The sequence below is a fragment of the Chiloscyllium plagiosum genome, unplaced genomic scaffold, assembly GCF_037043375.1.
Source record: "Chiloscyllium plagiosum isolate Xiang-an unplaced genomic scaffold, Cpla_swu_hap1 HiC_scaffold_3, whole genome shotgun sequence".
Classification (NCBI taxonomy): Eukaryota; Metazoa; Chordata; class Chondrichthyes; order Orectolobiformes; family Hemiscylliidae; genus Chiloscyllium; species Chiloscyllium plagiosum.
Genome location: NW_028270141.1, coordinates 141,610,926 through 141,624,359, shown reverse-complemented (window position 1 = coordinate 141,624,359; position 13,434 = coordinate 141,610,926). Strand labels below are relative to the sequence as shown.

Sequence of the window (13,434 nt, the reverse complement as noted above, 5' to 3'; positions counted from 1 at the left end):
TCTCCATAACCCTTGATTCCACTATCCTTGAGAGCTCTATCCAACTCTTTCTTAAATGAATCCAGAGACTGGGCCTCCACTGCCCTCTGGGGCAGAGCATTCCACACAGCCACCACTCTCTGGGTGAAGAAGTTTCTCCTCATCTCTGTCCTAAATGGTCTACCCCGTATTTTTAAGCTGTGTCCTCTGTTTCGGCACTCACCCCGCAGCGGAAACATGTTGCCTGCCGCCAGAGTGTCCAATCCTTTGATCATCTTATATGTCTCAACCAGATCCCCTCTCAGTCTTCTAAACTCAAGGGTACACAAGCCCAGTCGCTCCAGTCTTTCAGTGTAAGGTAATCCCGCCATTCCAGGAATTGACCTCGTGAACCTACGCTGCATTCCCTCAATAGCCAGAATGTCTCTCCTCAAATTTGGAGACCAGAACTGCACACAGTACTCCAGGTGTGGTCTCACCAGGGCCCTGTACAGCTGCAGAAGAACCTCTTTGCTTCTATACTCAATCCCTCTTGTTATGAAGGCCAGCATGCTATTAGCCTTCTTCACTACCTGCTGTACCTGCATGCTTACCTTCATTGAGTGGTGTACAAGAACCCCCAGATCTCTCTGTACTGCCCCTTTACCTAAATTGATTCCACTTAGGTGGTAATCTGCCTTCCTGTTCTTGCCACCAAAGTGGATAAGGATCCATTTATCCACGTGAAAGTGCATCTGCCATGCATCTGAGCACTCACCTAACTTGTCCAGGTCACCCTGTAATCTCCTAACATCCTCATCACATTTCACCCTGCCACCCAGCTGATGAAATTTGCGAATGTTATTGCTAATACCATCTTGTATATCCTGAAGATAGATTGTAAAAAGCTGCGGTCCCAGTACTGATCCGTGCGGTACCCCACTGGTCAGTGCCTGGCATTCCGAAATGGAGGGGTGGAGGAGTGTGGAAGGATGAGAGAATGCAGGCTGCGGCCCTATGAAGCAGGGGGAGGGCTTGCAGTTGGCCTGTGTGGGGATGTGGGAGACTACAGGAGCCTGGTGGGCAAGGGCTGGCTGAAAGGCAGCTGGAGGGACGGAGGGAGGGAAGCACGCACGGAGGAGGAAGAGCAAAGAGAAAAGAGAAAAAAAAGCCAAAGGGGATAAAGAGAAAGAGCAAGAAAGAAAATGTGGCTGGCCAGCACGCCTTGAAGTAGGGAGAAAAGGCAGGGGCCAGCGCCTACGGCCATACTAGTCTGAAAACGCCCGATCTCGTCTGATCTCGGAAGCTAAGCAGACTCAGGCCTGGTTAGTACTTGGATGGGAGACCGCCTGGGAATACCAGGTGCAGTAGGCTTTTTCCGCCAGCAGTGGCTGCTCAAGTCACCCCTCTGCACTTGTCTTGTGCCAGGCAATGGAGCGGCAGGTTATTTTTGCTGCTGCTGCTGTGCCTGGCATCAGTCTCCTGCAGGCATGAGACACGGAGGGGAGGAGAGCGGAGCGCTGCCAAAATCAGCAAGAAAGGCGGAAAGAAAGGGATTGGGGCTGCACGCTGTCTGCGGGTGGCAGTCAGGAAAGGCGGACAATAGACAATAGGTGCAGGAGTTGGCCATTCTGCCCTTCCAGCCTGCACCACCATTCAATATGATCATGGCTGATCATCCTTAATCAGTATCCTGTTCCTGCCTTATCTCCATAACCCTTGATTCCACTATCCTTGAGAGCTCTATCCAACTCTTTCTTAAATGAATCCAGAGACTGGGCCTCCACTGCCCTCTGGGGCAGAGCATTCCACACAGCCACCACTCTCTGGGTGAAGAAGTTTCTCCTCATCTCTGTCCTAAATGGTCTACCCCGTATTTTTAAGCTGTGTCCTCTGTTTCGGCACTCACCCCGCAGCGGAAACATGTTGCCTGCCGCCAGAGTGTCCAATCCTTTGATCATCTTATATGTCTCAACCAGATCCCCTCTCAGTCTTCTAAACTCAAGGGTACACAAGCCCAGTCGCTCCAGTCTTTCAGTGTAAGGTAATCCCGCCATTCCAGGAATTGACCTCGTGAACCTACGCTGCATTCCCTCAATAGCCAGAATGTCTCTCCTCAAATTTGGAGACCAGAACTGCACACAGTACTCCAGGTGTGGTCTCACCAGGGCCCTGTACAGCTGCAGAAGGACCTCTTTGCTTCTATACTCAATCCCTCTTGTTATGAAGGCCAGCATGCTATTAGCCTTCTTCACTACCTGCTGTACCTGCATGCTTACCTTCATTGAGTGGTGTACAAGAACCCCCAGATCTCTCTGTACTGCCCCTTTACCTAAATTGATTCCACTTAGGTGGTAATCTGCCTTCCTGTTCTTGCCACCAAAGTGGATAAGGATCCATTTATCCACGTGAAAGTGCATCTGCCATGCATCTGAGCACTCACCTAACTTGTCCAGGTCACCCTGTAATCTCCTAACATCCTCATCACATTTCACCCTGCCACCCAGCTGATGAAATTTGCGAATGTTATTGCTAATACCATCTTGTATATCCTGAAGATAGATTGTAAAAAGCTGCGGTCCCAGTACAGATCCGTGCGGTACCCCACTGGTCAGTGCCCGGCATTCCGAAATGGAGGGGTGGAGGAGTGTGGAAGGATGAGAGAATGCAGGCTGCGGCCCTATGAAGCAGGGGGAGGGCTTGCAGTTGGCCTGTGTGGGGATGTGGGAGACTACAGGAGCCTGGTGGGCAAGGGCTGGCTGAAAGGCAGCTGGAGGGACGGAGGGAGGGAAGCACGCACGGAGGAGGAAGAGCAAAGAGAAAAGAGAAAAAAAAGCCAAAGGGGATAAAGAGAAAGAGCAAGAAAGAAAATGTGGCTGGCCAGCACGCTTTGAAGTAGGGAGAAAAGGCAGGGGCCAGCGCCTACGGCCATACTAGTCTGAAAACGCCCGATCTCGTCTGATCTCGGAAGCTAAGCAGACTCAGGCCTGGTTAGTACTTGGATGGGAGACCGCCTGGGAATACCAGGTGCAGTAGGCTTTTTCCGCCAGCAGTGGCTGCTCAAGTCACCCCTCTGCACTTGTCTTGTGCCAGGCAATGGAGCGGCAGGTTATTTTTGCTGCTGCTGCTGTGCCTGGCATCAGTCTCCTGCAGGCACGAGACACGGAGGGGAGGAGAGCGGAGCGCTGCCAAAATCAGCAAGAAAGGCGGAAAGAAAGGGATTGGGGCTGCACGCTGTCTGCGGGTGGCAGTCAGGAAAGGCGGACAATAGACAATAGGTGCAGGAGTTGGCCATTCTGCCCTTCCAGCCTGCACCACCATTCAATATGATCATGGCTGATCATCCTTAATCAGTATCCTGTTCCTGCCTTATCTCCATAACCCTTGATTCCACTATCCTTGAGAGCTCTATCCAACTCTTTCTTAAATGAATCCAGAGACTGGGCCTCCACTGCCCTCTGGGGCAGAGCATTCCACACAGCCACCACTCTCTGGGTGAAGAAGTTTCTCCTCATCTCTGTCCTAAATGGTCTACCCCGTATTTTTAAGCTGTGTCCTCTGTTTCGGCACTCACCCCGCAGCGGAAACATGTTGCCTGCCGCCAGAGTGTCCAATCCTTTGATCATCTTATATGTCTCAACCAGATCCCCTCTCAGTCTTCTAAACTCAAGGGTACACAAGCCCAGTCGCTCCAGTCTTTCAGTGTAAGGTAATCCCGCCATTCCAGGAATTGACCTCGTGAACCTACGCTGCATTCCCTCAATAGCCAGAATGTCTCTCCTCAAATTTGGAGACCAGAACTGCACACAGTACTCCAGGTGTGGTCTCACCAGGGCCCTGTACAGCTGCAGAAGGACCTCTTTGCTTCTATACTCAATCCCTCTTGTTATGAAGGCCAGCATGCTATTAGCCTTCTTCACTACCTGCTGTACCTGCATGCTTACCTTCATTGAGTGGTGTACAAGAACCCCCAGATCTCTCTGTACTGCCCCTTTACCTAAATTGATTCCACTTAGGTGGTAATCTGCCTTCCTGTTCTTGCCACCAAAGTGGATAAGGATCCATTTATCCACGTGAAAGTGCATCTGCCATGCATCTGAGCACTCACCTAACTTGTCCAGGTCACCCTGTAATCTCCTAACATCCTCATCACATTTCACCCTGCCACCCAGCTGATGAAATTTGCGAATGTTATTGCTAATACCATCTTGTATATCCTGAAGATAGATTGTAAAAAGCTGCGGTCCCAGTACTGATCCGTGCGGTACCCCACTGGTCAGTGCCTGGCATTCCGAAATGGAGGGGTGGAGGAGTGTGGAAGGATGAGAGAATGCAGGCTGCGGCCCTATGAAGCAGGGGGAGGGCTTTCAGTTGGCCTGTGTGGGGATGTGGGAGACTACAGGAGCCTGGTGGGCAAGGGCTGGCTGAAAGGCAGCTGGAGGGACGGAGGGAGGGAAGCACGCACGGAGGAGGAAGAGCAAAGAGAAAAGAGAAAAAAAAGCCAAAGGGGATAAAGAGAAAGAGCAAGAAAGAAAATGTGGCTGGCCAGCACGCCTTGAAGTAGGGAGAAAAGGCAGGGGCCAGCGCCTACGGCCATACTAGTCTGAAAACGCCCGATCTCGTCTGATCTCGAAAACTAAGCAGACTCAGGCCTGGTTAGTACTTGGATGGGAGACCGCCTGGGAATACCAGGTGCTGTAGGCTTTTTCCGCCAGCAGTGGCTGCTCAAGTCACCCCTCTGCACTTGTCTTGTGCCAGGCAATGGAGCGGCAGGTTATTTTTGCTGCTGCTGCTGTGCCTGGCATCAGTCTCCTGCAGGCACGAGACACGGAGGGGAGGAGAGCGGAGCGCTGCCAAAATCAGCAAGAAAGGCGGAAAGAAAGGGATTGGGGCTGCACGCTGTCTGCGGGTGGCAGTCAGGAAAGGCGGACAATAGACAATAGGTGCAGGAGTTGGCCATTCTGCCCTTCCAGCCTGCACCACCATTCAATATGATCATGGCTGATCATCCTTAATCAGTATCCTGTTCCTGCCTTATCTCCATAACCCTTGATTCCACTATCCTTGAGAGCTCTATCCAACTCTTTCTTAAATGAATCCAGAGACTGGGCCTCCACTGCCCTCTGGGGCAGAGCATTCCACACAGCCACCACTCTCTGGGTGAAGAAGTTTCTCCTCATCTCTGTCCTAAATGGTCTACCCCGTATTTTTAAGCTGTGTCCTCTGTTTCGGCACTCACCCCGCAGCGGAAACAAGTTGCCTGCCGCCAGAGTGTCCAATCCTTTGATCATCTTATATGTCTCAACCAGATCCCCTCTCAGTCTTCTAAACTCAAGGGTACACAAGCCCAGTCGCTCCAGTCTTTCAGTGTAAGGTAATCCCGCCATTCCAGGAATTGACCTCGTGAACCTACGCTGCATTCCCTCAATAGCCAGAATGTCTCTCCTCAAATTTGGAGACCAGAACTGCACACAGTACTCCAGGTGTGGTCTCACCAGGGCCCTGTACAGCTGCAGAAGGACCTCTTTGCTTCTATACTCAATCCCTCTTGTTATGAAGGCCAGCATGCTATTAGCCTTCTTCACTACCTGCTGTACCTGCATGCTTACCTTCATTGAGTGGTGTACAAGAACCCCCAGATCTCTCTGTACTGCCCCTTTACCTAAATTGATTCCACTTAGGTGGTAATCTGCCTTCCTGTTCTTGCCACCAAAGTGGATAAGGATCCATTTATCCACGTGAAAGTGCATCTGCCATGCATCTGAGCACTCACCTAACTTGTCCAGGTCACCCTGTAATCTCCTAACATCCTCATCACATTTCACCCTGCCACCCAGCTGATGAAATTTGCGAATGTTATTGCTAATACCATCTTGTATATCGTGAAGATAGATTGTAAAAAGCTGCGGTCCCAGTACTGATCCGTGTGGTACCCCACTGGTCAGTGCCCGGCATTCCGAAATGGAGGGGTGGAGGAGTGTGGAAGGATGAGAGAATGCAGGCTGCGGCCCTATGAAGCAGGGGGAGGGCTTGCAGTTGGCCTGTGTGGGGATGTGGGAGACTACAGGAGCCTGGTGGGCAAGGGCTGGCTGAAAGGCAGCTGGAGGGACGGAGGGAGGGAAGCACGCACGGAGGAGGAAGAGCAAAGAGAAAAGAGAAAAAAAAGCCAAAGGGGATAAAGAGAAAGAGCAAGAAAGAAAATGTGGCTGGCCAGCACGCCTTGAAGTAGGGAGAAAAGGCAGGGGCCAGCGCCTACAGCCATACTAGTCTGAAAACGCCCGATCTCGTCTGATCTCGGAAGCTAAGCAGACTCAGGCCTGGTTAGTACTTGGATGGGAGACCGCCTGGGAATACCAGGTGCAGTAGGCTTTTTCCGCCAGCAGTGGCTGCTCAAGTCACCCCTCTGCACTTGTCTTGTGCCAGGCAATGGAGCGGCAGGTTATTTTTGCTGCTGCTGCTGTGCCTGGCATCAGTCTCCTGCAGGCACGAGACACGGAGGGGAGGAGAGCGGAGCGCTGCCAAAATCAGCAAGAAAGGCGGAAAGAAAGGGATTGGGGCTGCACGCTGTCTGCGGGTGGCAGTCAGGAAAGGCGGACAATAGACAATAGGTGCAGGAGTTGGCCATTCTGCCCTTCCAGCCTGCACCACCATTCAATATGATCATGGCTGATCATCCTTAATCAGTATCCTGTTCCTGCCTTATCTCCATAACCCTTGATTCCACTATCCTTGAGAGCTCTATCCAACTCTTTCTTAAATGAATCCAGAGACTGGGCCTCCACTGCCCTCTGGGGCAGAGCATTCCACACAGCCACCACTCTCTGGGTGAAGAAGTTTCTCCTCATCTCTGTCCTAAATGGTCTACCCCGTATTTTTAAGCTGTGTCCTCTGTTTCGGCACTCACCCCGCAGCGGAAACATGTTGCCTGCCGCCAGAGTGTCCAATCCTTTGATCATCTTATATGTCTCAACCAGATCCCCTCTCAGTCTTCTAAACTCAAGGGTACACAAGCCCAGTCGCTCCAGTCTTTCAGTGTAAGGTAATCCCGCCATTCCAGGAATTGACCTCGTGAACCTACGCTGCATTCCCTCAAAAGCCAGAATGTCTCTCCTCAAATTTGGAGACCAGAACTGCACACAGTACTCCAGGTGTGGTCTCACCAGGGCCCTGTACAGCTGCAGAAGGACCTCTTTGCTTCTATACTCAATCCCTCTTGTTATGAAGGCCAGCATGCTATTAGCCTTCTTCACTACCTGCTGTACCTGCATGCTTACCTTCATTGAGTGGTGTACAAGAACCCCCAGATCTCTCTGTACTGCCCCTTTACCTAAATTGATTCCACTTAGGTGGTAATCTGCCTTCCTGTTCTTGCCACCAAAGTGGATAAGGATCCATTTATCCACGTGAAAGTGCATCTGCCATGCATCTGAGCACTCACCTAACTTGTCCAGGTCACCCTGTAATCTCCTAACATCCTCATCACATTTCACCCTGCCACCCAGCTGATGAAATTTGCGAATGTTATTGCTAATACCATCTTGTATATCCTGAAGATAGATTGTAAAAAGCTGCGGTCCCAGTACTGATCCGTGCGGTACCCCACTGGTCAGTGCCCGGCATTCCGAAATGGAGGGGTGGAGGAGTGTGGAAGGATGAGAGAATGCAGGCTGCGGCCCTATGAAGCAGGGGGAGGGCTTGCAGTTGGCCTGTGTGGGGATGTGGGAGACTACAGGAGCCTGGTGGGCAAGGGCTGGCTGAAAGGCAGCTGGAGGGACGGAGGGAGGGAAGCACGCACGGAGGAGGAAGAGCAAAGAGAAAAGAGAAAAAAAAGCCAAAGGGGATAAAGAGAAAGAGCAAGAAAGAAAATGTGGCTGGCCAGCACGCCTTGAAGTAGGGAGAAAAGGCAGGGGCCAGCGCCTACGGCCATACTAGTCTGAAAACGCCCGATCTCGTCTGATCTCGGAAGCTAAGCAGACTCAGGCCTGGTTAGTACTTGGATGGGAGACCGCCTGGGAATACCAGGTGCAGTAGGCTTTTTCCGCCAGCAGTGGCTGCTCAAGTCACCCCTCTGCACTTGTCTTGTGCCAGGCAATGGAGCGGCAGGTTATTTTTGCTGCTGCTGCTGTGCCTGGCATCAGTCTCCTGCAGGCACGAGACACGGAGGGGAGGAGAGCGGAGCGCTGCCAAAATCAGCAAGAAAGGCGGAAAGAAAGGGATTGGGGCTGCACGCTGTCTGCGGGTGGCAGTCAGGAAAGGCGGACAATAGACAATAGGTGCAGGAGTTGGCCATTCTGCCCTTCCAGCCTGCACCACCATTCAATATGATCATGGCTGATCATCCTTAATCAGTATCCTGTTCCTGCCTTATCTCCATAACCCTTGATTCCACTATCCTTGAGAGCTCTATCCAACTCTTTCTTAAATGAATCCAGAGACTGGGCCTCCACTGCCCTCTGGGGCAGAGCATTCCACACAGCCACCACTCTCTGGGTGAAGAAGTTTCTCCTCATCTCTGTCCTAAATGGTCTACCCCGTATTTTTAAGCTGTGTCCTCTGTTTCGGCACTCACCCCGCAGCGGAAACATGTTGCCTGCCGCCAGAGTGTCCAATCCTTTGATCATCTTATATGTCTCAACCAGATCCCCTCTCAGTCTTCTAAACTCAAGGGTACACAAGCCCAGTCGCTCCAGTCTTTCAGTGTAAGGTAATCCCGCCATTCCAGGAATTGACCTCGTGAACCTACGCTGCATTCCCTCAATAGCCAGAATGTCTCTCCTCAAATTTGGAGACCAGAACTGCACACAGTACTCCAGGTGTGGTCTCACCAGGGCCCTGTACAGCTGCAGAAGGACCTCTTTGCTTCTATACTCAATCCCTCTTGTTATGAAGGCCAGAATGCTATTAGCCTTCTTCACTACCTGCTGTACCTGCATGCTTACCTTCATTGAGTGGTGTACAAGAACCCCCAGATCTCTCTTTACTGCCCCTTTACCTAAATTGATTCCACTTAGGTGGTAATCTGCCTTCCTGTTCTTGCCACCAAAGTGGATAAGGATCCATTTATCCACGTGAAAGTGCATCTGCCATGCATCTGAGCACTCACCTAACTTGTCCAGGTCACCCTGTAATCTCCTAACATCCTCATCACATTTCACCCTGCCACCCAGCTGATGAAATTTGCGAATGTTATTGCTAATACCATCTTGTATATCCTGAAGATAGATTGTAAAAAGCTGCGGTCCCAGTACTGATCCGTGCGGTACCCCACTGGTCAGTGCCTGGCATTCCGAAATGGAGGGGTGGAGGAGTGTGGAAGGATGAGAGAATGCAGGCTGCGGCCCTATGAAGCAGGGGGAGGGCTTGCAGTTGGCCTGTGTGGGGATGTGGGAGACTACAGGAGCCTGGTGGGCAAGGGCTGGCTGAAAGGCAGCTGGAGGGACGGAGGGAGGGAAGCACGCACGGAGGAGGAAGAGCAAAGAGAAAAGAGAAAAAAAAGCCAAAGGGGATAAAGAGAAAGAGCAAGAAAGAAAATGTGGCTGGCCAGCACGCCTTGAAGTAGGGAGAAAAGGCAGGGGCCAGCGCCTACGGCCATACTAGTCTGAAAACGCCCGATCTCGTCTGATCTCGAAAACTAAGCAGACTCAGGCCTGGTTAGTACTTGGATGGGAGACCGCCTGGGAATACCAGGTGCTGTAGGCTTTTTCCGCCAGCAGTGGCTGCTCAAGTCACCCCTCTGCACTTGTCTTGTGCCAGGCAATGGAGCGGCAGGTTATTTTTGCTGCTGCTGCTGTGCCTGGCATCAGTCTCCTGCAGGCACGAGACACGGAGGGGAGGAGAGCGGAGCGCTGCCAAAATCAGCAAGAAAGGCGGAAAGAAAGGGATTGGGGCTGCACGCTGTCTGCGGGTGGCAGTCAGGAAAGGCGGACAATAGACAATAGGTGCAGGAGTTGGCCATTCTGCCCTTCCAGCCTGCACCACCATTCAATATGATCATGGCTGATCATCCTTAATCAGTATCCTGTTCCTGCCTTATCTCCATAACCCTTGATTCCACTATCCTTGAGAGCTCTATCCAACTCTTTCTTAAATGAATCCAGAGACTGGGCCTCCACTGCCCTCTGGGGCAGAGCATTCCACACAGCCACCACTCTCTGGGTGAAGAAGTTTCTCCTCATCTCTGTCCTAAATGGTCTACCCCGTATTTTTAAGCTGTGTCCTCTGTTTCGGCACTCACCCCGCAGCGGAAACAAGTTGCCTGCCGCCAGAGTGTCCAATCCTTTGATCATCTTATATGTCTCAACCAGATCCCCTCTCAGTCTTCTAAACTCAAGGGTACACAAGCCCAGTCGCTCCAGTCTTTCAGTGTAAGGTAATCCCGCCATTCCAGGAATTGACCTCGTGAACCTACGCTGCATTCCCTCAATAGCCAGAATGTCTCTCCTCAAATTTGGAGACCAGAACTGCACACAGTACTCCAGGTGTGGTCTCACCAGGGCCCTGTACAGCTGCAGAAGGACCTCTTTGCTTCTATACTCAATCCCTCTTGTTATGAAGGCCAGCATGCTATTAGCCTTCTTCACTACCTGCTGTACCTGCATGCTTACCTTCATTGAGTGGTGTACAAGAACCCCCAGATCTCTCTGTACTGCCCCTTTACCTAAATTGATTCCACTTAGGTGGTAATCTGCCTTCCTGTTCTTGCCACCAAAGTGGATAAGGATCCATTTATCCACGTGAAAGTGCATCTGCCATGCATCTGAGCACTCACCTAACTTGTCCAGGTCACCCTGTAATCTCCTAAGATCCTCATCACATTTCACCCTGCCACCCAGCTGATGAAATTTGCGAATGTTATTGCTAATACCATCTTGTATATCCTGAAGATAGATTGTAAAAAGCTGCGGTCCCAGTACTGATCCGTGTGGTACCCCACTGGTCAGTGCCCGGCATTCCGAAATGGAGGGGTGGAGGAGTGTGGAAGGATGAGAGAATGCAGGCTGCGGCCCTATGAAGCAGGGGGAGGGCTTGCAGTTGGCCTGTGTGGGGATGTGGGAGACTACAGGAGCCTGGTGGGCAAGGGCTGGCTGAAAGGCAGCTGGAGGGACGGAGGGAGGGAAGCACGCACGGAGGAGGAAGAGCAAAGAGAAAAGAGAAAAAAAAGCCAAAGGGGATAAAGAGAAAGAGCAAGAAAGAAAATGTGGCTGGCCAGCACGCCTTGAAGTAGGGAGAAAAGGCAGGGGCCAGCGCCTACGGCCATACTAGTCTGAAAATGCCCGATCTTGTCTGATCTCGGAAGCTAAGCAGACTCAGGCCTGGTTAGTACTTGGATGGGAGACCGCCTGGGAATACCAGGTGCAGTAGGCTTTTTCCGCCAGCAGTGGCTGCTCAAGTCACCCCTCTGCACTTGTCTTGTGCCAGGCAATGGAGCGGCAGGTTATTTTTGCTGCTGCTGCTGTGCCTGGCATCAGTCTCCTGCAGGCACGAGACACGGAGGGGAGGAGAGCGGAGCGCTGCCAAAATCAGCAAGAAAGGCGGAAAGAAAGGGATTGGGGCTGCACGCTGTCTGCGGGTGGCAGTCAGGAAAGGCGGACAATAGACAATAGGTGCAGGAGTTGGCCATTCTGCCCTTCCAGCCTGCACCACCATTCAATATGATCATGGCTGATCATCCTTAATCAGTATCCTGTTCCTGCCTTATCTCCATAACCCTTGATTCCACTATCCTTGAGAGCTCTATCCAACTCTTTCTTAAATGAATCCAGAGACTGGGCCTCCACTGCCCTCTGGGGCAGAGCATTCCACACAGCCACCACTCTCTGGGTGAAGAAGTTTCTCCTCATCTCTGTCCTAAATGGTCTACCCCGTATTTTTAAGCTGAGTCCTCTGTTTCGGCACTCACCCCGCAGCGGAAACATGTTGCCTGCCGCCAGAGTGTCCAATCCTTTGATCATCTTATATGTCTCAACCAGATCCCCTCTCAGTCTTCTAAACTCAAGGGTACACAAGCCCAGTCGCTCCAGTCTTTCAGTGTAAGGTAATCCCGCCATTCCAGGAATTGACCTCGTGAACCTACGCTGCATTCCCTCAATAGCCAGAATGTCTCTCCTCAAATTTGGAGACCAGAACTGCACACAGTACTCCAGGTGTGGTCTCACCAGGGCCCTGTACAGCTGCAGAAGGACCTCTTTGCTTCTATACTCAATCCCTCTTGTTATGAAGGCCAGCATGCTATTAGCCTTCTTCACTACCTGCTGTACCTGCATGCTTACCTTCATTGAGTGGTGTACAAGAACCCCCAGATCTCTCTTTACTGCCCCTTTACCTAAATTGATTCCACTTAGGTGGTAATCTGCCTTCCTGTTCTTGCCACCAAAGTGGATAAGGATCCATTTATCCACGTGAAAGTGCATCTGCCATGCATCTGAGCACTCACCTAACTTGTCCAGGTCACCCTGTAATCTCCTAACATCCTCATCACATTTCACCCTGCCACCCAGCTGATGAAATTTGCGAATGTTATTGCTAATACCATCTTGTATATCCTGAAGATAGATTGTAAAAAGCTGCGGTCCCAGTACTGATCCGTGCGGTACCCCACTGGTCAGTGCCTGGCATTCCGAAATGGAGGGGTGGAGGAGTGTGGAAGGATGAGAGAATGCAGGCTGCGGCCCTATGAAGCAGGGGGAGGGCTTTCAGTTGGCCTGTGTGGGGATGTGGGAGACTACAGGAGCCTGGTGGGCAAGGGCTGGCTGAAAGGCAGCTGGAGGGACGGAGGGAGGGAAGCACGCACGGAGGAGGAAGAGCAAAGAGAAAAGAGAAAAAAAAGCCAAAGGGGATAAAGAGAAAGAGCAAGAAAGAAAATGTGGCTGGCCAGCACGCCTTGAAGTAGGGAGAAAAGGCAGGGGCCAGCGCCTACGGCCATACTAGTCTGAAAACGCCCGATCTCGTCTGATCTCGAAAACTAAGCAGACTCAGGCCTGGTTAGTACTTGGATGGGAGACCGCCTGGGAATACCAGGTGCTGTAGGCTTTTTCCGCCAGCAGTGGCTGCTCAAGTCACCCCTCTGCACTTGTCTTGTGCCAGGCAATGGAGCGGCAGGTTATTTTTGCTGCTGCTGCTGTGCCTGGCATCAGTCTCCTGCAGGCACGAGACACGGAGGGGAGGAGAGCGGAGCGCTGCCAAAATCAGCAAGAAAGGCGGAAAGAAAGGGATTGGGGCTGCACGCTGTCTGCGGGTGGCAGTCAGGAAAGGCGGACAATAGACAATAGGTGCAGGAGTTGGCCATTCTGCCCTTCCAGCCTGCACCACCATTCAATATGATCATGGCTGATCATCCTTAATCAGTATCCTGTTCCTGCCTTATCTCCATAACCCTTGATTCCACTATCCTTGAGAGCTCTATCCAACTCTTTCTTAAATGAATCCAGAGACTGGGCCTCCACTGCCCTCTGGGGCAGAGCATTCCACACAGCCACC

General features: G+C 51.7%; 8 non-coding genes across 8 annotated transcripts; all 8 read left to right on the top strand.

The window, feature by feature from the left end:
- Positions 1-1,213: 1,213 nt before the first annotated feature.
- On the top strand, positions 1,214-1,332 carry LOC148151396 (5S ribosomal RNA). Its single transcript, XR_015756501.1, has one exon. It is a non-coding gene; the product is annotated as a 5S ribosomal RNA (ribosomal RNA).
- A 1,546-nt stretch (positions 1,333-2,878) lies between these two features.
- LOC148151395 (5S ribosomal RNA) lies at positions 2,879-2,997 on the top strand. The gene has a single exon (XR_015756500.1). It is a non-coding gene; the product is annotated as a 5S ribosomal RNA (ribosomal RNA).
- Positions 2,998-4,543: 1,546 nt separating this feature from the next.
- Positions 4,544-4,662, top strand: LOC148151394 (5S ribosomal RNA). Its single transcript, XR_015755587.1, has one exon. It is a non-coding gene; the product is annotated as a 5S ribosomal RNA (ribosomal RNA).
- Positions 4,663-6,208: 1,546 nt separating this feature from the next.
- LOC148151393 (5S ribosomal RNA) lies at positions 6,209-6,327 on the top strand. Its single transcript, XR_015756663.1, has one exon. It is a non-coding gene; the product is annotated as a 5S ribosomal RNA (ribosomal RNA).
- A 1,546-nt stretch (positions 6,328-7,873) lies between these two features.
- On the top strand, positions 7,874-7,992 carry LOC148151392 (5S ribosomal RNA). The gene has a single exon (XR_015756499.1). It is a non-coding gene; the product is annotated as a 5S ribosomal RNA (ribosomal RNA).
- Positions 7,993-9,538: 1,546 nt separating this feature from the next.
- On the top strand, positions 9,539-9,657 carry LOC148151391 (5S ribosomal RNA). The gene has a single exon (XR_015755586.1). It is a non-coding gene; the product is annotated as a 5S ribosomal RNA (ribosomal RNA).
- A 1,546-nt stretch (positions 9,658-11,203) lies between these two features.
- LOC148151390 (5S ribosomal RNA) lies at positions 11,204-11,322 on the top strand. Its single transcript, XR_015755974.1, has one exon. It is a non-coding gene; the product is annotated as a 5S ribosomal RNA (ribosomal RNA).
- A 1,546-nt stretch (positions 11,323-12,868) lies between these two features.
- LOC148151389 (5S ribosomal RNA) lies at positions 12,869-12,987 on the top strand. The gene has a single exon (XR_015755585.1). It is a non-coding gene; the product is annotated as a 5S ribosomal RNA (ribosomal RNA).
- Positions 12,988-13,434: the final 447 nt, after the last annotated feature.